At 32.3% G+C, this 27,131-nt stretch overlaps 1 protein-coding gene across 1 annotated transcript in view; it reads left to right on the top strand.

Annotated features, from left to right (window-relative positions):
* The first annotated feature begins 15,410 nt into the window (after positions 1 to 15,410).
* rst (irregular chiasm C-roughest) overlaps positions 15,411 to 27,131 on the top strand; it is a 72,753-nt gene continuing 61,032 nt past the window's right edge. The window contains exon 1 of the mRNA XM_075303265.1: positions 15,411 to 15,657. The gene's annotated coding sequence lies outside the window, so the exon portion shown is untranslated. The remainder of the gene's footprint in view (positions 15,658 to 27,131) is intronic.

The following is a 27,131-nucleotide window of genomic DNA, read 5'->3' as shown; positions in this document are numbered from 1 at the left end:
TGGAGAAGGGGAAAATTGAAATAAACTTTGTCGATTTACTTCGATTGAATTTATAGGGACCATTGAGTAGTTATGAAATTATGTTAATATATTGTACGTGATAGTCCGATATCAGGTCAGAGTGGAGCGAAGGTGGGGAGAGGGTTCCCTTTTGTCCTTTTTTTTCTTAAATTGAAAGTAGAGGTTTGTCCGTAAATGGCTTCTGCCAGACTTCTTTTTAGTAAAGAACTTAAATTTACATGAAATTGGCAGAGGATGCATCATTTTCCAACATTTTAGCAAATGTTAATGTGGTAAAATTGTTTACTACTTTTGCTTTTTCAGATTTATTAGATGGGAAACAGTAATTCTTTGTATGTTATTATAATATAGTGCTTTATTTTCAGATATGTTGAGGAGAAGGATACCTTTCATTGACAAATTCACAAGAAATGTAGAAGTTTGTCCAACAACTTGAATACAGAACATTTTTTAAGACGAACCATTTTACATATGCATATCCGCCGTATTTGTAGCTATAAACGAAAGAGCAAGTAGTCCGATTTGTTTGAAAGAATTAAAATCTTTTCGAATTTGTTTTCAGCACGAAGAATATGGTTGACTAAGTTAACGCAAAATGTTCCTACAAATACGCTTCGGAAGGTGTAGCGAAGCGGGCCGGGTTACGCTAGTAGTTTATATAGTCGGAAATCAATATTTCGATGTGTTACAAACGGAATGACAAACTTATTATACCCCCGTCACTATTCTATGGTGGTGGGTATAAAAAGGTAAAGGTTGTAAAAGGTCCTTATGTTGGTGCACTCCACAACAGTGAGCTCACTATGGCACTAAAGCCAATTTAATTATATTTGAATTCATGGCGATTATACTATTTTAGTTGAAATTTCTCCAATGTAAGAAAAATCCCTTACCTATAATAATTATCTCTGTTCGGTAATTAAATTAACTAAAAAGTGGGAAATAATTATACACAAAAGAAACTTAAAGAGTTACTAAATTCCCAGAGAATAGTTTAGAATTTGTTAAAATATTTAAATTTTTAAAAAATTACTGAATTTGAAATGAAATGACATATGTTGATTTGCCAAAATTAAACTTAAACAATTCGCGAGTTATATTGTTTTCACCATTCTATATCTCCCGATCTAGGGCAGATATCGAAAATTTGTAAACACAGAAAGATGCGCCTTCAAAAACTTAATGTAAAATTTTTGAGAAATTGTCCTATCTCGACTTATGGGGTTTTGTCATAATTTCATATGATTTACGTGTCAATCTGCCTAACGAATCAGAATAACATATCCGTCCGTCTGCCCATTTATTTGGTCTCTACCATCTACCATGCCACTAACAGTCAACCAAACAACACCTTGAGTGTAAATAGAAATATTACCTCCCCTTCGCCTACTTGTACGAAATGTTCAAATTGAAATTCTCAGTAGCTACTTTAAAGAAAACCATGAAAATTGTATACGAACAAAAAATCAATCGTAAAGGTCATCGAACAATATTTGATGGCTGTGTTCAAATAAACTTTCATTGCAACCTCTTAGTTACATTCATACGTGTACTATGCAGTCGTGCAGGGTGTGTGTGTGTGTGTAGAAGTATTTATGGCGTAGGGTCTAATCAACCCACAGTCGTGATTGGGAAAATTTCAATTGCACTTGTTTGGGTACTAGGTAACAGGTAGGTTAGTTAGTTAGGTGCGTACACACCACCTTTGTAATCAAATGCTTCAATGGAAAAGGCATACAAATATACCAAATGTATGAGTTATTACACACATTCTGGTATTACGCACACAAGACCCTACATTCAAGCTATAGTGCATTAAGTCGAAAATTAAACATTTTTCACAAGAGCCGTATCAACTCAGTTGAATAGATATAGACGAAAACAATTTTTTGTTAATCGAATTGCAAGTGCCAGGAGTTTTAAAAAATTCAACAGCAACAAAATAAATCTGGTGTAGCAAACGTTGCTTTTTGCTTACAACATTTTTAGTTTAGTTAAGAAATTTTATTAACTTACAAATTAAAAAAAAAATATGTATATATTTTTCGTATGAAAATCAACTTATAAGACCCAAATTGAAATCTCACCACTCCAGATCTACACTAAAACGTATGGAAACTTGCATTAACCAGCAAAGAAACTTATGTCTAGTTAGGCGGTTGGGATTGGTATCTGGCGTTTTCTTTTAAATAACTTAATAATCAATCAATATCTTAATCTTCGTGCCCAAAAAGCTCGTATTAAAATTGCACTAAAAAATTTTTACTTTAGAAATTTTTCCAACCCTTAATCCGGACCTCGGTATCATTAACACTTAATTGAGTTTTATGCTCCATACGCAATAAAACAGCAAAAACTCTCAGTACCAAATAGTCTTGGAGGTAACTTAGTCCAAAATTGGCAAGCAAGTAGTCTCTGCAGCATTAAAAAGTGCCAAATTGTAAGCGTAAACGTGATCTAAACACTCGAAAATCTGATGTATCTCATTATAAAATGTCTCTCTTCGAGATAGCTTAGTTCGAATTTGGTAACCAATTACATTTAAAGGGAAGGTTAGGTGGCAGCCCGATGTATCAGGCTCACTTAGACTATTCAGTCCATTGTGATACCACATTGGTGAACTTCACTCTTATCACTGCGTGCTGCCCGATTTCATGTTAAGCTCAATGACAAGGGACCTCCTTTTTATAGCCGAGTCCGAACGGCGTTCCACATTACAATGAAGCTTTGAAACCCTCAGTAATGTCACTAGCATTACTGAGGTGGGATAATCCACCGCTGAAAAACTTTTTGGTGTTCGGTCGAAGCAGGAATCGAACCCACGACCTTGTGTTTGCAAGGCGGGCATGCTAACCATTGCACCGCGGTGGCTCCCAGTTAAAGGGAAACTTTGTGTACTTTGTCATGGGCATGTCCTATAAGGAAAGTACTTCTCCGCAGCATTACCAGATGCTTAATTGTAAACGTGGACGAGATATATGTGTAATTTATGCGCTATAAACAAATAAGGAAAGTCTAAAGTTGGATGGGGCCTGTTCCATTTTAAAGTTTTCGATTTTCGATAGCATCTCAAATCCTTCAAATGTGGTGGGTGATATATATGATAGATTATATTTCCATATACACGAGATAGGGTCACGGCCTAAAGGAAAAAAAAGTTGATGCGGTCTCCCCCCAGTTTTGTAGCATATTCGAAGACAATTTCAGAACACCAAAACTTTTTTTCCGCGCAACCTACGACCCCCCGAAATTCAATTTATTGTGCTGTGTCGTCATTTGAAGTCCGATCGAAAAGAAACGCATATCGGTGTTCGTCGTTGATCAGGGGCTATATTTCGTTCATTGGTAATTTTTGACTCCGACGTCAAATTTGATTTTTAATTTTTTTATTTTGGCTTCGTATACCCCTATGTTGCCCATTTCTGGTAACCATTATAAAGATCTTAACAAAATATGAAACTTTTGCTTTTGAAGTATTTACTTATATTCATAAACAAAAAAGTTACAGAGATTTTAAAAAGTCAATAGGTCACCCTACACACCACCAAATAGTTTTTGCTGTGTTGTCATGATGTCCGATCGAAACCACATGCACATCGTTATTCACATCTTCGAAATTAATTTATAAGGCATTTAGAACACAAAAACTGTTTATCTGTAAATTTCTAACGGTACCTTTGTATACATACTCGTTGTTTGCACTACGGCATTTTCTGCGTTATGCAAAATGCATGTGTTTTTGCTAGAACAATTTGAGAGCCTACTGTTTTAAAATTCTAACAATAACTTTCGCTACATGATTTTTTAAGTCTGTCCATATTTTTGTGAGAGAAGGCTGTTGTTTTCTCTTTTTTCAAATACTATCAACTGAAATTATCTTCGAATATGCTACAAAACTGGGGGTGACCGCATCAACTTTTTTTCGTGACCCTATATAATATACACCTAGACCTCGGTTTGCGTCGTTCCGTTTTGCGTTGTTTCGAAGTTGTGTCGTCGTTGAAATAGTACTAGTTTTCACTTTGCGTCGTTAGATTTTCAAAGTTGCGTTGTTATCTATCTCCAATCTTTCCATAGTTTGCCATAGAAACTCATAATTCACTTTGCGTCGTTTCAGTTTGCGTGGTGTTTTTTGGAACGTATCTGCGACGAAAGGAGGTCTAGGTGTATATAAATCAGAACTGCTTTGTATAATATTTTTACACTTATACAAAATTTCAAAATCATATCGGTGTAAATCGGTCGAAAATATTGGTGCAGCTATATCTAACTCTGAACCGATTTCAACCAAATTTGGCATGCATAGCACGTCTGCTAATTCTACTCTCTGTGAAAATTGCACGTAAATCTGACTTTGAATTCGACTTCTGTGGTCATATGAGCGCATGTCAGGCGAGATATATATGTGGGATCTATATCAAAATCTGAACCGGTTTCACTATAGCCTCCGTGGTCATATGATTGTAAATCGGACGAAAGATATATTTATAAGCTACATCTAACAGGTTGGCTGATAAGTCCCCGATCTAACAAAGAAAAACACAATTTTTTTTGTAAAAATTCGTTTTTATTATTCAACATAGCTCCCTTCAAGAGCGATACAACGATTATAACGACCTTCCAATTTTTTGATACCATTTTGGTAGTACTCCTTCGGTTTTGCCTCAAAATAGGCCTCAGTTTCGGCGATCACCTCTTCATTGCAGGCAAATTTTTTCCCTGCGAGCATCCTTTTGAGGTCTGACAACAAGAAAAAGTCGCTGGGGCCAGATCTAGAGAATACGGTGGATGGGGAAGCAATTCGAAGCCCAATTCATGAATTTTTGCCATCGTTCTCCATGACTTGTGGCACGGTGCGTTGTCTTAGTGGAACAACACTTTTTTCTTCTTCATATGGGGCCGTTTTACCGCGATTTCCACCTTCAAACGCTACAATAACGCCATATAATAGTCACTGTTGATGGTTTTTCCCTTCTCAATATAATCGATAAAAAATTATCCAAGCGCATCCCAAAAAACAGAGGCCATTACTTTGCCAGCGGACTTTTGAGTCTTTCTACGCTTCGGAGACGGTTCACCGGTCGCTGTCCACACAGCCGGCCGGATTGGACTCAGTAGTGTAGTGATGGAGCCATGTTTCATACATTGTCACATATCGACTGAAAAACTCGGGTGTATTACGAGTTAACAGCTGCAAACACCGCTCAGATCATCAACACGTTGTTGTTTTTGGTCAAATGTGAGCTCGCGCGGCACCCATTTTGCACAGAGCTTCCGCATATCCAAATATTGATGAATGATATAACCAACACGTTCCTTTGATATCTTTAAGGCCTCTGCTATCTCGATCAACTTCATTTTACGGTTAGTCAAAATCACTTTGCGGATTTTTTTGATGTTTTCGTCGGTAACTACCTCTTTCGGGCGTCCACTGCGTTCACCGTCCTCCGTGCTCATTTCACCACGCTTGAATTTTGCATACCAATCAATTTTTGTTGATTTCCCTGGAGCAGAGTCCGGAAACTCATTATCAAGCCAAGTTTTTGCTTCCTCCGTGTTTTTCCCCTTCAGAAAACAGTATTTTATCAAAACACGAAATTCCTTTTTTTCCATTTTTTTCACAATAACAAAAGTTGCTTCAAAAAAGACGCTCTATCTCACAAACTAATTGACTTACAGGCGTCAAATTTTGACACGAATCATTTGAAGGTTGGTACTATATATAGAAATAATATGCATTTAATACTAGCGACGCCATCTATGTGTCAGACTTATCAGCCAACCTGTTATATCTACTCGGATATATCTACTCAATCAAATTTAGCGAAATGGGATGGAAGATGGGAAGACAAATATATGTGAAAGCTGTACACTAATAGTAAAACTTACGTTACAAAATCGTGAACGGACGGTAACAAAATGAAAACGTTCAAATCAAAACGGAATGTTCACGGTTTCGTCCACGTGCGTTCACGATTTCATGAACGGCTTTCGTTTTTCTTTGGTCATAACAAGTCTTAAAATATTCGTTAGACGTTCTTATGGTGACTCAGTCGGTTGTGCAAAATGTTAAGGCGACTGTTACCGCGTATGGAGCTGAAAATCCAGGTTCGAGTCACGGTAGCGGATATTTTTTTTTTATAAATTCGTAACCATTACGTTTTCAGATAATGAACACTGGTGGTTGTTTTAACAACACATGGTGTAATTTTATACTTGTCCGTTTGCCAACACACCTTCATGAACGGATCGTTTTGAAACGTGTACGCCGTTTTTGATTTTTTATAAGGGTGTAGGTTTATTCTGGCACATACTTGTGTCAAATTTGAAGGCGACTGGAATAAAACTGCGACCCAGACTTTGATCACAAAAATTTGTTCACAGACATATGGATAGAAGGGTAGGGCTAGTTCGACCCCAGAGGCCGGTTCTCAGTTTGGCGCAGGATATAAAAATAAAAATATTTGGTAGGCGATATTACTAACCAGTGATGGTAAGTTATTATTCTTTCGCATGTGGTATTGATGACGGTATGGCACAAATGGTCTTGGTAAGCAGTTTACCATTACTTACCCCAATTTTTCTGGGTATGGTAATCGATATCTGTGATTGTAAGTAATTATTGTTTAGCATGCGTATTGATATAGTTTCCCAGCAAAACTAATTACCCAAGTTTAGCTGGGAACTCCTTACCACAATGAATCACCGGAGGTGTTTATTATTTCACGTCTTTCCATGACCAAATGAATGCCATTCATAAATTTGTTAAATTGTGCGTGAACGAAATCGAGAATAATTAGTTTTGAATTCTCGGGAACACTTTCATTGTCGTCCGTTCAAATTTTTGGACCGTCAGATCCAAATCACATTATTTCTTTAAATAAATTAACATATAAATGAAAAGAAATATACAGTGAAACCTCTCAGAAGTGGACACCTACAGCCATCCAAGTTTTGTTCATATTTGGGAGATATCCACTTATAACAGGTTAATTTTAATTCGATAAAAAATCAAACATCTCATGAAAATTGTACTGTTGGTCCATTTTCTCGGAGTGTCCAAATTTGTCCAAATTTCATCAACTGAGTTAAAATCGTTTTTTCTTCTTTTAAATAATTATTCTAAAAAAAAGTCACATTGAAAACAAAGTGATGTTGAATGTGTAAATAGTCAAAGTACCAGTCTACGAATTACCAGTCTACGAATTACTTTCGAAAACCCTTAGGTCTCAAAAACATACGAGTACCATATTGATTTTACAAGATCTCGAAGTAAAAATCAATTCACTCTTAGTAAAAAAAGAAAATTTTGTATATATATTTAAAGAAATATACGATTTTCGACTCAAGTTAAAATATCTAAAATGACCACCCTTGGATTAGTACTAAATCTCTTACCATTTCAATTTGTCTTTGGAAAATGTAAAGAATCCTTACAAAATCTAAAATCCTTTTTTAGGCAATTGTAGAAGTCACGATGAGTTCTCATTCATGTGTTTCTTGTTACTTATTTCTAGCCACTTGAAATGTTGTAATCTGAGTGGTCATTTATGCAAGAAGAGTAAGTAGTCCTAAAGGATTTTTCAATTGAACTTCTCATTGTTTATTTTTTTCTGGTTACTCCCTCAATTGCTCCGATGATATGTAACTTCAAATATCTGGAATGACATGAAATTGGAAACCACATATTCGTAGGAGTTTTATTTTCTTTTTAAAGAATCTTATGGACAACTTATATGGTATGCGGCAGCTTCATAGTATCCAACTATGTGGCAAGAAAATATTTTGACAATACGAAAATTTTTAAAATTCTCAAAAACTATTTATTGAAATTCAAAACCCAACAAAATAAAAATCTCACATTTTTTTTTCAAAATTTTCGATTCACACCTAGGATTCATAAGAAAGTAGACCACCCAATTTTTTTCTTTCAAAAATTTGATCAAGGATGTGTTTGTAAAACTGACTGAATTTGACACTTCATCTTCACTTTCAGCTTAAAGCGCAGGGTATACAACGGCACATTGAATACAATAAGGAAATGTAAATTAAATTTGACATATCATAGTTATCCTTGATTCTTCATGGCCAATTTGAATAGGTGACCTATTTTAGATCTTAGATCTTCATACGCTATGTGGTAGACAATTAGATTTATTTATAACTTAAAAAAATATTAAATATTAGGTTTAGGTTAAAGGGAAATACCTGTGAGAAGAAGGTAAAGTCTGTATCAAAAGGACCCTTATAACATGTTTAGAACAAGAGCACGAATTTTGTAATGGGTTAGTCAATATGGTTCTGGGTTCTTTTCTAGTAATGCATACCAAAAAAGGAAAATATACACGCATAGAGTGAATATGATCTCCTCAAACATATTTCAAGAGTACAATTTTATTTCTTGGATGAGCAACATGTAACATATCTGTTACAACTATGTTATTTTCTCGGAAATTATGTATTAGTCTTCGGCAAGCAATATATTATTGTCGAGAAAACAACATTTTGCGCCAAAAATTTTCCGTGTACCCAATCCAAAAATAATATTCCTTCTCTGCGTGTATATTAAAATTAAAATTTGTTAACTAAATAATATTAAAAACGCTGATATAGCAAACATAAATAAATATTTTATTCTGTTTTCTTGTTAAAATGCGAAATAAAAACGTCTCTAGATGGAGGCTTTAATGTTAAAATTTAAAAATTCTATGAAATTCTGAACAATTCGGTTGGGAAATACGAATTTAGTATTTTCAATCACAAACAATTATTGTATTCAAGGAAACGTTCTCATATTAAGCAATTCTGTATCTTTGGATCCATACAAACTTGGTTTTGAGTGTAGTTATAAACAAAGAATAAAATAAGTATAGTATTAGCATCCACTTATTTCAATAGAAATATTTATTTGTTCATTGCAAATACGACCTTAATAAAAAAAAAACTGCAATAAATTCTTGTAATATACTACAGTAGGTTAGGTTAATTTTTCAGACTCACTTAGACTATTTACACTTAAAAACATTTTACTTGGGTCCAAAGTTTTTGACCTTCCCTTAAGGATTTTGGTATTGATTCCGAGCCAAAGATGTGGCTTCTTTAAAATAAAGAAATATTTTAGCGACCTATCTGGCTTTAAATCTAACATAGGACCAATAAATTTTAAATTAAGATGTAATGTTTGTCGTTTTTAATTTAGTGTTGTTGTGGATTATGTTTAGTATTTATGAATTTATTGTGCCTGCCTAAGTGGTTTGCCGGCGCTTAAAAACGCCACGGGCAGAAAAAGGTTTTTATATTTTTCTTTGCAGGCACAACCAGGTGCCACAGCAAGTTAATCCTTTTTAAATGAAAATGCCGGTTTAGGCTTTCAAAACTGAATGATTGACTTTATTAAAAATTGTTCATCTTTTATACTTAAATAACGGTATTTCTAATTTCTAATTCTTTTTTCATATTTATCCTTAAAAATAAACAACAATCCTTAAACATAGCATATGATCTAAACTTATAACTAAACAGCTGATTAAAAATACAATTATTCTCAAACTACAGATCTCATTTATCAATTTTTCATTCCCTTTTCACGGTTTATTAATAAAGGTATTCACGTACAAACAAATGCCAGTTTAAAAATCCAAATTATAACGGATACTTCAAAGTAAAAAATGTTTTGTTTATATTTGAAGCGTTTTTATCTTAAATATAAAGTTTCAATATTCCAGTTAATTAAGGACAATTGCTTTAAATCGAAAATATGTTTCTTTGCTTTAATTCCTTAGTTCAAAGACATGCGACTTTAACGGAGGGACGCTAATTCACAAAATGTATGTCCTAAATTTAATGAAAAAAAAATTTTTAAAGCACAGATTATAAACTTTCATTTAATTAAATTATCATTATTTTAAAGAAAATTGTCGTTAATATTTTGTAAATTTCGCATCCTAAAATTTAAGTTGCATAATCTTTAATATCACGTAAATAATTTTTCAGTGTAGGCGATTGTGATATCACGGTGGTGAACTTCTATCTTATCACTGAGTGCGGCTTGATTCTATGTTTAGATCAATGACGAGGGACCTCCTTTTTATAGAAGAGTCTGAACGATGAAACAACTTAGAGAAGCTTACACTCAAAAAAAAGTTTACTTTGATCCAAATATTTTGACCTTCCCTTAAGGATTTTGGCATTGATTCCGAGCCAAAGATGCCGGCTCTTTAAAATAAAGAAAATTTTTAGCTACCTATCTTGCTTTAAATCTAGGACGAATAAAATTAAAATTAGGATACAGATCTCATTTATCAAATTTTCATTCTCTTTTCGCGGTTTATAAATAAAGGTACTTACGTACAAACAAATGCCAGTTTAAAAATCTAAATATAATGGATACTTCGAAGTAAAAAATGTTTTCTTAATTCAAAAAAAAAAAAAAAAAACCTTAAATCAAAAATTAAAAATCCTCAAATAAGTCTTAGGCCATATATGAAGCATTTTTATCTTAAGTCTAAAGTTTAAATATTTCAGTTAATTTAAGGACAATTTCTTTAAATCAAAAATATGTTTCTCTATTTTAAGGAAAATTAGCCTTAGTTCACGGACGCAAATTTACAAAATGTGTGTCCTAAATTTAATGAAAAAAAAAATGAAGCAAAGATTATAAACTTTATTTTAATTAAAATTTAATTATTTTAAAGAAATCTGTCCTTAATATTTTTGTAAATTTCACATCTTTAAATTTAGGTTGCGCAACCAGCAATACTGAGTGGGGATCGATTGGTCGAAACTGGGATTGAACCCGTCAGGAAGGGTATCCAAGACGGGCACATAAAATTCAGAACAATGTACACAATCTTTTTTTGAATCGATCGTGGAGGCAATATAATTTAATGTATGAGGATTATTTCAATGCGGCAATTGAAGCGGGCTTGTCTGTACACACAAAAAAAAATCTGATTCAATCACGAAATTAATTGATCCAATTATTTTTTTAATTGAAATGTCTTCAATAACAGAAATTATAGTATCAATTAAAAAATTAATAGAAGGTCAATTAAAAAATTAATTGATACTATTAAGTTTTATGATTGATTTTTGTTTCAATTAAAAAATGTGTTAATTCAATTAAATTTTTAATTGAATATTTTTTAAAACTCAATTAAAATTTTAATTGGAAAAATTTTCGTGAATTTTTTTCTGTGTATAGACATGGGCTTTGACATAGATCCACAAAGAATAGTCTAAAAGCGTTAAATCGCACGATATAGGCGACCAGATAATCAGTGCCGAAAGTGAAGTATAATGTTCACCATACTCGCTTCTCAATAACTCGGTTCTGTGATGTGTGTCATGTGACTCAAGTCATGTTAGTTAAGCTCTTGAATATTGGACAATAAAAAATTGGATCTCGTCTCACCTTAGCACACAACATTGACAGTTACGTTACGATCCGCATCATCTTTGAAGAAGTTCGGTCCAATAATGACACCAGTCCATAAAAACAACAATAACTCCGTTCCGTGGTGTGGAATGTTGCACACGTTAGACAAGTTAAGCTCTTGAATATTGGGCAATAAAAAATTGGATCTCATCTCACCTTAGCGCTCAACATTGACAGTTACGTTACGATCCGCATCATCTTTGAAGAAGTTCGGTGCAATAATAAAAACCATAAAACCCAGCAAACGGTGTCTTTTTCTGAATGCATTGGTAGCTTTTGCAATGCTTCTGCCTGATCATTCCTCCTAATTCGACAGCTCGGCATTTTTTGCCTACTACGCCAAAAAATGAGCAAAAAATCAGAAAAAGTGAATCTTCGGCCAACTTAACAGTGCAACGATTTTGATAAAAAATAAATAATTTCCAACCGTTGTTCGTTTGTTGGACGAAACATGGATATATTATAGACCAAAATGAAGATATTTGACAGTAACCAAAACCAGTGTTGCCAAAAACGATAGTAGCAAAATGGGCATTAACAATTTGTATAGCAATAAAATTAGAATGAAAATTAAAAAAAAATATCGCTTTAAAATTTTAAAATATGTATTACTTGCGCATGTTAACCTGAAAGCGAAGCGAATTACGTCCAAGTGTTTAAAAAAGAACACTGAGCCGTTGCCATTGCATTAGCAAATTTTCTTGTAAGCAATAAAGGGTGATACGGTCAAAATTTGGTCAAGGGAAAACGCGTGTAAATCGGTGAAATCGTTTATTTAAAAAATCAAATTAAATTTCTTTTTCAAGTTCAATTAGTATAAAATTCAGGAAAAATATTCAGTTAGGCTTTCGCTTTTCCAAATCCGAATTGCCGGGCCTCACGCTTGACACCTGCCATCAGATTTTGTACAGCCACCTTGTCCACCTTCTTCTCCGCAGAAAGCCAGTTTGCCTTGAACTGCTGCTCGTCCTTAGCAGTTTTTTTGGTCTTCTTTTGGTTTAGCTTGACAATAGCCCAGTATTTCTCAATTGGGCGGAGCTCTGGCGTGTTGGGAGCGTTCTTGCCCTTGGGAACCACCTGCACGTTGTTGGCGGCGTACCACTCCATGGCCTTTTTACCGTAATGGCAAGATGCCAAATCCGGCCAAAACAGTACGGAACAACCGTGTTTCTTCAGGAAAGGCAGCAGACGTTTATTCAAACACTCTTTCACGTAAATTTCTTGGCTGACAGTCCCGGAACCTATGAAAATGCTGCTTTTCAAGCCACAGGTACAGATGGCTTGCCAAACCAGATATTTCTTTTCGAACTTTGACAGTTTTATGTGCTTGAAAATATCTGCTACCTTTCCCCTTCCTTTTGCCGTATAAAACTCCTGTCCCGGAAGCTGCTTGTAGTCGGCTTTGACGTAGGTTTCGTCGTCCATTACCATGCAGTCAAACTTCGTCAGCATCGTCGTGTACAGCCTCCGGGATCGCGCTTTGGACGTCGTATTTTGTTTATCATCCCGATTTGGAGTCACTACCTTCTTGTAAGTCGATAGTCCGGATCGTTTTTTGGCTCGATGCACGGTTGTAGACGATACACCCATCTTATTTGCGGCATCTCGGAGAGAGAGGTTAGGGTTTCGCTTGAAACTACCGGCAACTCTCTTTGTCGTCTCAGCGGCTTCCGGTTTTCGATTTCCCCCCGATCCAGACTTTCTGGCTGTCGACAAATGTTCCCCAAACACTTTAGTTACATTTGTAACGGTTGATTTGGCAACTTTTAGCGATTTTGCGATGCGCGAGCAAAATTTTGATACGCTGCTCTTCTTGCTTGGACGGCATTTTGACAACTGAAGAGTGAATTCCAAAATCAAAATAGGAGCAACATTCTACACACACACACCTTCAAAATGAGGAGTGTTCAGGTTTTTTAAATGCAAAATTGAAAGAAATACGTCAAGTTTATATTGACCAAATTTTGACCCTATCACCCTTTATATTTGAAATTTTCTGGCCGTTTGATGTGTTTTTCAAAATTTTCTTTTATCAGTTTTTATATTCTTATAAAAGTTGTATCTTTTACGTGAAATTTGTCTTACAAAAAACGAAAAAGGCAACTCTTTTCCTTAAATTTCTTATATGTATTATTCGATTGTATAAAAAATTAAAAACTATAAATTTCACACCATAAATAGTCTTGAAGATATACAATAAATATAAACAATTTTCCAAAAGTTAATCCTCAAGAGACAAAGTAATCCCCCTTTATAAAATTGAATTGAAAATAGCTTTAAATTTATTCAAGCAAACGAATATTGTGAAACTCTTTATTTCAAAAGTTCTATAGGCGACTAATCGATTTCTTCAAGACAACTAGAACAACGAAAACAGGCCAACAAGCATTGCCATAAATAATTGCACATTTTCATGATTTCAAAATGCTATTTTCTCATCCACCGGCCGTTAGATGAAGCAAAACCATATGTTTCACGAATCAATTATGGATATCCCCCCAAAACAAAAAAAAAAGAAACAAGTAAAATAAAAATGCGGCAGTTGGTTGAGAGATTTTTCACAAATTTCGTGATGTTATTTAACAGCAAACGTTGGTGGTCTATTGGTCATTATTAACATTTTCATTTTCAAATCAAAGGGAACGAATGAAAATCTGCGGTAGGAGATGGGGCAAAGCAAAGAATCATCCACAAAAGATAAATGGACAAAACTCCTGAAACAGCTGTAAAGTAAATCATTAAAATCCCAGTTGAACTTCATAGACAATTTATTTTCAATGAAACTCAAAATACAAAAGAATAGCCGTCATTGGAGGAGAATAGAGCCATGAACACCAACTGTCTGAATTGGGGATATTTAAAGAATTAGACACCACGAGCCATGAATATATTGGAGCTGTTGTAATCGTGCTCTCTAGATTCATTGTATGTGAAACATGTCTGAGAGTATAAATCTCCCAATTAATAATCTCTTTTATTTACAGTTTACAGATTTACAGAAATTACATTTTCTCTTAACTTAAGAGTACTCTGTTAGGCATGTAAATATTCTCTGTTAAGGCACATGGAATCATCTGTAGACCTTCTCATAACATAGTGTGCCTGCACATACCATAAGTGATGCAGCAGGCCACCATTGAACCGTTAGACTAGGTCTGCAATGTTTACAGATTTTAATATTTTGCTACTCTCCCATATACTCTCTTTTCTTGCTTGCTCGATAAAAGAGATTTTGTTGTATGCATTATCGTATGGTGTATCTGTGTGAGCATTCAGAGCAATTTTCTTACTTCATTGATTGTAGTGGTGTTGTGGGGTTGTACAATAGCATACAAGAGCTCTAAACAACAAAAACAGACCTTCACCAACCCATGGTTTGGGAATGAGCATTCATAACGTTTCGAACTGTCGAACTGAACTGTGTGTTGTGGGTATCGAGAGTGAAACAAAACAAACAACCAACCGTCGTGTATTTTCTTCGCCCTGTAAACATCTAACATTTCTGATCAAAAACGAGTTTTATTCAACTGAAATATGTGTTTTGTTTCTTTCGGATTTTATGTTAATAACAAAACAAAAATTGTAATCAACCACAATCAAAGATTTGTGTGATTGGCTGGCATTATTAATAAATATTAAACGTTAAATTTAAATAATGATATAAAATTGGTGAATTAATATGAATGCAAATTAAGTTTTTGTTTGGAAAACGAATACAAATAAAACAAAAAGAAAACAAATCTCATGTTGAAAAAAGATCAACAAAATTAAATCAAATTAAACAGTGAAAGATATTGTGGAAAAAAAAAATTGCAAAACAAAAAATATTTTACAACAAAATATATAAAAAATATTTTCAAAGAAGATACATAATATTGTGAAAATTTAACAATTGACAAAAAAAAATAATTAAATATACATGACATATTACAATTAAAAAATTTTCTAAATAATTAAAAAAATATATAGTTCACTTATTGAAAAAAAATTAATGTGAAACTCTACTTCAGTGATTTGTGTTGTCACTCGATTCAATATTTAAACAAAAAAGGATACTCTAAAGGATATTTAAGCATCATTTATCATCGGTCTATCATCTACCGGCTATAAGCTGTATTCCATACAAACAATCAAACATATATTTTGGATTTAAACAAAAATGTTGCAGATTTTCGGATAACAAAAAATTTCATAAAAAGGTAAGAATGCAATAGAAAGAGAAAAATATTTCAATATGCCGGTTTGTAAGATCAAATTAAATTTACCCCAAATATTGAAATTATCAAAATTAACAGTTGCCATATTTCCCATAAACAAAAGTTTTGACTTTTTTAGTTGTTTGTCGCATCAAACTCGAAACTTTAATTTCTAGTTGGCTCTTATTATCAGAGGACACATGCTACTAATTTTGTGGGCCTTCCCCTAACTTTAAGGTTAGTTTGCCTTATTTGGTTCAATGTTTGGATAGGATAATTGAGGTAATTTAACTTTAGCTAAGTATCTTGGATAGGTCGTATAAAACCAAAGACTACTTGAGCAACTAAAGAAAGTTTTCAAATGTAAAAGAAATAACTTGTAAATAAAATTGATTAAGTTTTATTTTTTTGTTTTTTGCTGTGTCATATAAGACATAGAATTAAGTGCTTATACCCTACATTAGCTGCCACAGAAGTACGGGAAATTAAATAAATGGGGGATGTGGCCATACTGAAAAAAAAACTTTAGTAACATAAGAACTTTTTAAGACATACTTTCTTTATGATAGGGATAAATTGCTTTCATATGAATAAATTTTATTAAATTTATTTTCTCCATAAGGAGTTAGCATAAAGGGCCCAAAATTCAGTTATATATCCCAGTCAGATCTATACTAAAGGCTGTGGAAAAGTTCAGATTTGTATCTGGTGGTTTCTTTTCAATGATTCTATTAATCAAGATCCTTAATGGGAGAAACCATGACGCAATGGTTAGCATGCCCGCCTTGCATACACAAGGTCGTGGGTTCGATTCCTGCTTCGACCGAACACCAGCGGTGGATTATCACACCTCAGTAATGCTGGTGACATTTCTGAGGGTTCCAAAGCTTCTCTAACCCTCTATCACTCATGAACTCCGATTTGTATGATTTTTTGTATTGGAGATGACAACAAAAAAATAAAATACACGTATTTTTTAATTTTCATTTTTTTTATTATTTGAAGAGAAACTCCCACAAATTGGGTGTGTTGTCAAACATTATTTGCCAAAAAAAAAAAAAAAAAAACAAAAACAAAAAAAAACGTAAAAATTGTTCAAAAAGAACATTCTACAATAAAGCTCAAACACTTACCTCTCCAATTTATCAAGATTACACACAAACACACAAGTACAAAAATTTTTTTTTATTATTTTTTGAAGTCACAGCAAACCAGCACTTTTCGTAAATACCAATAGTCAATAAAGAAATATCAATTTCCAGCAAGTAGTGCCACCTAATTGTTCTATTTTTTACAAGTTTATTAGCTCAGTATGTAAACCACGGGATACAGTGCGTGATTGAGCAAAAGAAGTTATTTCTATTAATTTTTAGGCATTCGAACGGTATGTTGCCTACAGTCTACACTATGATACAGAGGGCTAAGTGGTTTCACTGCAATGTGGAACGCCGTTCGGACTCGGCTATAAAAAGGAGGTCCCTTGTCATTGAGCTTAACATGGAATCGGACAGCACTCAGTGATAAGAGCGAAGTTCACCTATGTGGTATCACAATGGACTGAATAGTCTAAGTGAGCCTGATACATCGGGCTGCCACATAACCTAACCTAACCTAAGTTCCTTAATCTTATTTGTCCATATAGCTCGAATAATAATTAATTGTAAATTAAGATATAATGCATTTGGACGTTAATCGCCTGTTTCAGTATAATAAATAATAAATTTTATTTATTTGTTATATATATTTTCATGTCCCGAAATTCGGAATCCGATTTCAATTTGAGCCTGATTACAGAGATGATCTTCCAATTAAAGAGATAGAATTTTACGATCTGCGATTCCGAATATCGGAACATGGGGGGTTATTCTTTTTCGGTGTATCCGAAAATCCGAAACATTTGTCTTTTTCTCAATTCCCATACTGAAAAGAATTGACCTAATTTGAAAGGTTATGCAGTTTAAACTTTAGGATAGGTATTTTACACAATATTAGGGACAAATATATTTAAAATAAAGACATTTTAATATATCAATATCGTTTCACTAACACCGTATACGCCTGATTTATCTCCGTGTGTTTTCAAAATCTTTGAATCGCAGTAAATTTTGCTTTTGAGTGTAGATTCAATATGTTGATATATTAAATACACTGAAAAAACTGAGAACCCACCAGGAAAGATAACTTTCGATTAATTTTAGAAAATTTTGAACTTTTTCAGAAAATTTTAACTAAACGGTATTACAAGCGCTGGCATCACTCCGATATGGCAAAAATAAGTAAATATTTTTCGACAAATTCAAGAAAATTTATTAGACATAACTAAATTTTTTCAGTAGTTAAAGAAAATTTTGTAGTTTTAAGAGAAATCTTGGAGTTCAAAATTGCAAGAATGTCTTTAGTGACATACGAAGTTCATGATGGACACATTTTTGGTAAAATATACAAATTTAAAGAAATAATGAACTATTTTGTAAGAAATACGAAATTAGGAAATCTTTATGCTTTATTTGTGTATAACTTTTTCCCGTTTTTTAGTTCATTTAACTAACATACGCAAAAAATTATTTGACTAAAATAAACTTTTTGCAAACATAATGATTCTATGAACTACTATAAAGTTAATATGGCTTTAGTGAAATAGAGAGTTCACTTTTTTTTGAGTGTAATTATACAATATTACAAGCAATATTACAGTATTACAATATTATTAAATTTTCATTTTACCCAATTTGTTTTGCTGTTAATAAATATTCCAAATAATAAAGCAACAATTTTCTTTTATTATATTTAATTTGTAATATTTTTCATGTTCTATTTTTTATTCCTATAATATAATTTATTTTTCCCAATCACACTTTGTTGAGATCCTAGAATGAGTCATTAATGTTGCCATTATAAAACGTGAAAAGATTCAATGCAATTCAAAATCAATTTAAGTTAATGTCTTCCAATTGACTTTAGAGTGCAAATTTACTTATTGTTACATAAAATGAAGTGAATTGCACAATGGCATAAGTGCAGTATTTATAATATTGTTCAAGTTCATAAATATACATGCAATATACAAATACTATAACAAACGATAAAGCTGGATTCATTACACTCACAAAAAAAATGTGAAACTCAGTAGGCAGACAAATCTAGGTTAATTTTAGAAATTTTAAACTAAACTGACTAATATTATAAAAAATAAATAAATAGTTTTCGACACATTTAAGATAGTTTATTGGATATAAACAATTTTTGTCACTCGATAAAAAATTGAATTGGAGTTCAAAATTGCACAAATGTATTTCGCTTCCCTGCAAAAAAGCGCCGCCAAAAAAGTAGTGAAAATAATCTTTTTGGATCCAGGAGTGGTGCAAAATTGAATTTAACATGGGCTTGTCATAGGACGGATGTCCATCATTGCACTGAATTTGAATCACTTCTTAAGGTATGATGCAAATTTATTGTTTGGATGTGAATAAATAATTTTTGTGATATTTTGTCAAATAAATAATTTTTAAAATTTTTTATGATTTTAATGCATTCGAACGCTTGCCTGGAACGATTGACATCACATATTTTTAAAAAATTCGCTATTTTTCTAGAATGGATTTAGTATTTTTTCAGCTAAATTTAAGTAATTTTTCTCATTTTATTAATTCTTAATTTGTTTCTAACCTATTTGAAATTTTCAATTATAAAAAAATGACTCAAACGAACTTCCTGTTCAGTTAAAATAAAGAACATGTTTGGAAGTGCTTTTATAGTTATGCCTTTAGAAGTACTTCCAATTTTTTTTTGCTGGGATTATACGGAGGTCTTAATCTTTTGTGGTTAAATTTAAAATTTTTTAAAAAAAGTTCTGAACTATTTTGTGGGAAGTACAAATTAATTTTTCACCCTTTTTTAGTTCATTTATTTCACATACACAAAATATTTTAAAAGTCAAGGAAACTTTCTCAAATTTTAACTAAGACATAATAATTTCCTTGAACTAAAATTTCCTTAAAAAATTGCCCTGGAGGCTTCACTTTGATTTGTTAAGAAAAAAAAAACAAAAAAATAACATTTACTCTTTTTTGCATTTTATCTTAAAATCTGCATATTTGTGCTTAGGCATTTGCCACAAATATTCAGATTACATTAAAAAGTTTTACAATTTCCATGAAATTTAATTTATCTTCTACTGTTTTAAAGCACTCTAAAGTCATTTGTATATATGTATATACATTCTATGTGAATATTAAAATCTATATAGAAAAATTAAATTATGAATGGCCTATATGTAATACCAACATTAAAAGCAATGGCATTTAAAGTTAAAAAGTTAATAGAAAAATGTAAATTTTTTTTGTTTGTTATTTGGCTCATTGTCTATATGAACTATTTATGTTTTAAAGTGGTTTGTAATCATCAATGGCATGTGGAAAACAACATAAAGATGTTTAACAATTTAAATAGAAAAGGATATACAAATTTTATTTAATGATATATAACTAAATAGAGAAAATAATATAAAATATAAAATTTGTTTTATATAAATATTTTTTCCATAAGGATTTTGGTATATATTCCGAGTCAAAATTGCATTTTTAGCAACGTATCTAGCTTTAAATCAAGGCTCTATAAATTTAAAATTAGCATTTAATTTATAGAATTTTCGTTTAATTGTTTCAAGTTCATAGTCAGTTTAAAAATCCAAACTGAAGTACAAAATGTCTCCTTAATTCCAAAGAAACTTTTAAACTAAAAATGTAAAATCATCAAAATAACTATTAGCTAGTAGTTTTGATGTTTTTTTATCTTTAATCCAATTACTGAATCCTGGTATTTATAATAATTCTATAAATTTAAAGGCTATTTCTTAAAATCTAAAATATTTTTGTTTTTCTAAGGGAAATTTGGTTTAATTCAAAGACACATAACTTTAACGGACGGACAAAAATTTCAATGATTCATGTCTTAAATAGATAGAATAACATTTCTTAAGCAAATATTATAAACTTTCTTTTAATTAAAATTTATTTATTTTAAATTTTTTTGGTATGGGCAAATCCTCAAAAAAATCGCTTCTGTAACATATACCCCAAACACAGTTTGCTTCAAGCATATATATTTTCTGGATTGGTCCAAACAAAATATTGTTTATATTGTTCAAACATATTATGTTTCACCTTAGGGCTTACACTGGTAGAAACAAGTTTTAATTAAATTTTCTTTGTGTGGGTATATTTTTAAGACGCCAATTGGTTACTTCCATTCTTTTACTTGCAGCATACTCTCTAGGTCTCTCTTTCTAAACACATATATGTTTATAGGCTATTTATAAATTAATATATGTTTGCATCTAAGCATATGATATTTACAAACATTTTATGTCCCAAACATAATATGTTCTAACAAATTAACATATATGTCCCAAATATGTTATGCTAGTTTTTGAACATTATATGCTTGCACTTAAAAATATTGTGTTAAAAAATTAGAGTTCCAAACATATAATTTTTACACCCAAACATATGAAAAACGGTATTTTTCATCCGTGTATAGTAGGTAGGAGTAGATTCCGAAAACTGTAACCATTTTCTGCAAACACACTGCAGAAAAAACTTTGGCACTCATTTTGATCAAATATTTGAGAACTAATATCAAAGATTATATTACTAAAATTTTAGGACAAGTACTTTAGACAATATTTGTTAAAATATTAAAATTTTGTTAAAGGAAAGTTTAAAATATTTTCTTCAAAAATGTTTTCATTCAATTTAGGGCACCAATCTTGGAGATTTGCGTACCACCGTTAAAGTCGTTTGTCTCTGAACTAAGGCAAAGTTTTTAAGCAAACTTGTAAGTTTAAGTAAACTTGTGTAAGCAAATATTTTTGATTTAATGAAATCATCTTTAAATTAACTGATTTAGATAAAAATGCTTGAAATATAGGCTATGACTCAATTTGAGGATTTATCATCTTTGGATTAAATTTTGTTTTGGAATTAAGAAAATATTTTTTTATTTTGAAGTATCTATTATAATTTGGAATTTTAAACTGGCATTTGTTTTTAAGTCAATAGTTTTTTTTAATATACCAGGAAAAGAGAATGAAAATTCGATAAATTATATTAGGGTATAGATCTAATTAATTTAATTATTCCTAAATTTCCCAATAGATATGTCCCCAAAAAAATATCTTTATTTTAAAGAAACTACACGCAAAGAAAAAAAACGTTTGGAAAACGTGTACCGAAAACGTTTTTCTTTTGTTAGAGTTTTTTGAATTGCTTCGAAAATTTTAAACTTTTATCACCAAAAAAATTCGTTTGTTACAAAATTTTTATTTTTTCAATAAAAAAAGTTATTTTTGAAATAACAACACAGTCCATTTCGTTTATATCAAACACTTTTCTTTTCTGACTTTAGGTCTTTAATAAGACACATTTTACAGTTCAAAATTTAATATAGTACAATGTAATGTTGAACATTTTTTCGGAATCTTCCGAATATATCTGGATTATATGTAAAAAAAAAAACAAAAACAAAAAAAAAAACTTTGGCCGAAGCAGGGATCGAACCCACGACCCTTGGCATGAGAGTCGGACGTAGCTACCACTGCTCCACGGTGCCAAACTAAATGTTTGTTTCTGTTAAATAAACTTTGTTTATTCGGTTCGTGGGCGCCGCAAGCTATGCTATATAAATATAACTTATATGGATATTTATCTATTGATGACCATAACAGGTACATAGCTCAGTGGTTAGTGTGTTGGCTTACAATGTGCATGGTCCGCGGTTCGATTCTCCGTCCAGGCGAAAGGTAAAAAAAAATTTTAAAATTTATAAAATCGTATAATTTCTTCTACATTGTTGGTATTACAGGAAAAGGTGTTAAGAACTAAAAATCCTCGTGGATGTGAGAAAGATGTGAGGGACAATGCAATTAGCAAGAAAATAATGTTTTTTGAGCTATTCTTTATGAAATTGTTTTTACATCCTGGAAAAGAATAAACGTTTATCACAAAAAGTATATACTTTTCTTCCAAATACACTTCCTTACAGCGAAAAGCAAATGAGAAACGAACTTTGTTTGTCTAAAATTTCGTTTGGGAGGAAAGAATTATTTTTTTGCGTGTACATCCTTGGCTCGCAATCAATACCAAAATCCTTAAGGGAAAGTCAAAATCTTTGGATCCAAGTAAAATTGTTTTGTGTACCGTTGGAGTATCTTTTTCATTTTGGTGAATTTCTCGCATGCCTGCATCTATATCTTTTGAGTTTGTTGAATTTTTCTGTACATACAAAATCGGGAACACTGATTCCATTGCTTAATGTAGTTTGAATATTTACTTGAAATTTATATATAATTCCCCCATTTTGCAATGAAATCAAAATCCTTTGGGTCCTAGCATGAATTGATGTGGCATACCAAGTTATCCTATACTCCGATTACATTGAAATTACAAACAAAACAAACAAAATTCTATAGCTTAGAAATTAACCTAACATTGATAAATGAACCTTAGCCTTTTAAAACCTAAAGACCGATTTCAAAACTGGCAAATAAATCCCAGAGGTATATCAACCCCTCCACCCCCAAAAAACCACCTCTAATTTTTTTTTGGCTTTACAAAGGATATACATTCTTCTCAGGCAAAAGGAGAAAATACAAAAAAAAATTGCCTACCACAAAAAAATGTTGAATTGTATGAAAAAAAAAGGGGAAAAAGTTCTAGTGAAAATTGAAAGGAATATCGTTCAATTTATTCCCAAATACTCTAGAGATACACTTACACTTTTGCCTTAGATATGGGTTATTGCAAGCTAATATGCCTGGATAGCAAAAAGAAAATCATCATATATGTACATAATCCTGTGTAATTCTTGCCACGCTCTAGATTTACACATAGCCTGGAGTTTTTGCGAAGAGCTAAAACTTTTGGGATTTGCAAATGGGCCATAAAATAATAATTTTCTAATAGTTAGGGAATATACTTTAAAGAGATATTAAATGTTGGGGATATGGTTTCATGAAAATATATATGCATACGATAATCATATATTTATTATCATGGCAAAGATTTCATAGTGCGGAGAGTAAAGGAAAAGAAAGACCTAAAATCATGAAATTTTACATAAGGTTAGAAAGTATATACGAACTATGGGACAAAGAGGGATATTTCGAAATTGATAAGAGTAAATGTATTAACAGAATAATACCAAATTGATTGATTTAGAATCATGATATTAGGCACTAAAAACTTATATCAAGTACTAAAGTTCAGTATATACAGAACGATATAGAATCGAACCGAGCTTTAGTAAAAATGTAATAAAAATTTTAGTGGGTACAAAAATTATCCAAGATCATGATAAATATCCAAAATAGATTATAATGTCATGACAAATATCCCTATTTAAATTATTAGAACATAATTTTCCAATATTAACTGATTTTTCTCTCTAGTCCAGTTTACTCTCTCATCAATGGTATCTATACTATTCCATTTGAATAAAATCACAATTTACTATAGTAAAAATTCCCAATCGATTTGAGTCTTTTATTAATATCAACATTTAACTAATGCATAATAACACATTGTCTGTTTGAAGTGATTATATCTAAATATTATTAAATATTTATTTAATTGTCATTTAATATGTTTCAATATCAACACTCGGTCTGATATTTGAGTGGGCATCATTAATGTTGTTCAACATTTCAAAGGATATGCTCATCTGTTGGTTAGAGACAAGCTCTTGAAATGAATGATGATTTTAAATGTAAACAGGCAACAATAGCACAGGCTTGTATAAATATTTCAATAGGTTTTCAAATACAAGAAAATAAAAAAAAAAACTCATAAGTCAGTAATTTGATATGAAAAAAACGAAGTATTTCATATGATTAAAACAACAAAACGAAATACTTAATGGCCATATGGTCTACATATGGATTGAGAGGATCATTGGTTTTTATTTTGAAACAAATGAATACCGATCGCTTAAACGCATTTTAGAACAGCTCAAAAATAGTATCCAGATTGAAATTTTGATCCTTTAGATTTTTGTATGTACCATAATTTTACAGGAAAAAATAGTTTATATAATTTATGAATATTATTCCTACAGTGTTTTCAATTATAACATAAACATTTTATGAACAAATGTCATAGATCTCAAATATGCAGGGCTTGGGTAATTACGAATACATGCATAATATTTATGAAACATTGTTTATTATATTCGTACAGTACTAGGGTGTCCAAATAACCGGTATTTTTAAGGCGGTTTTCGGTTTATCCGGAAATCCCAATTTTTTATTTTGTTCTAAACCGGTTAAAACCGAAATTCTAAAAATTAGTGAAAATGAGTTTTAAATACTCATTTTATTATAAAAATAAATAAAAATTCATTGTAATAATATTAACAATTTATAGAACATTGACAGGAAAATTTAATGCAGTTAAGATGCTCCCTTTGCGCTGAAAATACTCGTTAACTGATTGTAGATATCCGACTATAAATTTTCTAAGATTTTTTTACAAGCAAATGAAAGAAGATTTGAGACAATGTCACAACGCTTCTAATAAATTCGGGTTTATTTGCGCTCAAAGAAAGGACTTTACAACTAAGTGGAATATCGTTTGACTAAAATCTCTTCATTTAATTAGCGATACCACAGTGGTGAACTTCTCAGTGATAAGAGAGAAGTTCACCACTGTGGTATCACAATGGACTGAATAGTCTAAGTGAGCCTGATACATCGGTCTGCCACATAACCCAACCTAACTTAACCTAATTAGTGAAACTATGTTGTATGTTAAGTACCCTACGGGAAATGGATCAGCTCCAGGACCGGTACAGGGTTAGTTCCTGGTGTGTATGGACCAGTCACAGTTCTGGTCCAAGCGTATGGAATGGACAGGGCTGGGAAAATTTACACTTTAGGACACGACTTGGACTTATCCCAAATGACACGTCCTGGAACAACTTAGTAGGACTACCCCATAGACAACTGCTATTGAAAAAGTCTGAGACAAACTTTTAGGACCCTGTTTCCATCCGTATTGCACCAGAAATATGTTGAACAATAAATAATTCTGATAGTTGTATTGTAGTAAAAGTGTGGATTAAAAAAGTTTTATATATCAAGTGAGTATAAAAATCAATAGATTAACATTTTTTTTTGTCAAAATTCGTTTTTATTATTCAACATAGTTCCCTTCAAGAGCGATACAACGATTATAACGACCTTCCAATTTTTTGATACCATTTTGGTAGTACTACTTCGGTTTTGCCTCAAAATAGGCCTCCGTTTCGGCGATCGCCTCTTCATTGCAGCCAAATTTTTTCCCTGCGTGTATCCTTTTGAGGTCTGAGAATAAGAAAAAGTCGCTGGGGGCCATATCTGGAGAATACGGTGGGTGGGGAAGCAATTCGAAGCCCAATTCATGAATTTTTGCCATCGTTCTCCATGACTTGTGGCACGGTGCGTTTTCTTGGTGGAACAACACTTTGTTCTTCTTCATATGGGGCCGTTTTGCTGCGATTTCGCCCTTCAAACGCTCCAATAACGCCATATAATAGTCACTGTTGATGGTTTTTCCCTTCTCAAGATAATCGATAAAAATTATTCCATGCGCAGCCCATTACTTTTCCAGCGGACTTTTGAGTCATTCCACGCTTCGGAGACGGTTCACCGGTCGCTGTCCACCCAGCCGACTGTCGATTGGACTCAGGAGTGTAGTGATGGAGCCATGTTTCATCGATTGTCACATATCGACGGAAAAACTCGGGTGTATTACGAGTTAACAGCTGCAATCATCAACACGTTCAGAATCATCAACACGTTGTTGTTTTTGGTCAAATGTGAGCTAGCGCGGCACCCATTTTGCACAGAGCTTCCGCATATCCAAATATTGATGAGTGATATGACCAACACGTTCCTTTGATATCTTTAAGGCCTCTGCTACCTCGATCAACTTCATTTTAGGTCATTCAAAATCATTTTGTGGATTTTTTTTAATGTTTTCGTCGGTAACCATCTCTTTCGGGCGTTCACCGTCCTCCTTGCTCATTTCACCACGCTTGAATTTTGCATACCAATCAATTATTGTTGATTTCCTTGGGGCAGAGTCCGGAAACTCATTATCAAGCCAAGTTTTTGCTTCCACCGTATTTTTTCCCTTCAGAAAACAGTATTTTATCAAAACACGAAATTCCTATTTTTCCATTTTTTTCACAATAACAAAAGTTGCTTCACAAAAGACGCTCTATCTCACAAACTAATTGACTTACAGACGTCAAATTTTGACACGACTCATTTGAAGGTTGGTACTATATAAAATGCATATTATCATTTAATACTATCGACGCCATATATGTGTCAGACCGGAGACTTATCAGCCAACCTGTTATATCACAATTAAAAATTTTGATTAACTGGAGCACTAGTACCAGTCTTGTAATGGGTCCATTAGTGACAATGTGCACTA

This window comes from Haematobia irritans, chromosome 3 (genome assembly GCF_050003625.1).
Source record: "Haematobia irritans isolate KBUSLIRL chromosome 3, ASM5000362v1, whole genome shotgun sequence".
Lineage (NCBI taxonomy): Eukaryota > Metazoa > Arthropoda > Insecta > Diptera > Muscidae > Haematobia > Haematobia irritans.
The sequence above is the reverse complement of the archived record's forward strand: the minus strand, read 5'-3'. Positions and strand labels throughout refer to the sequence as shown.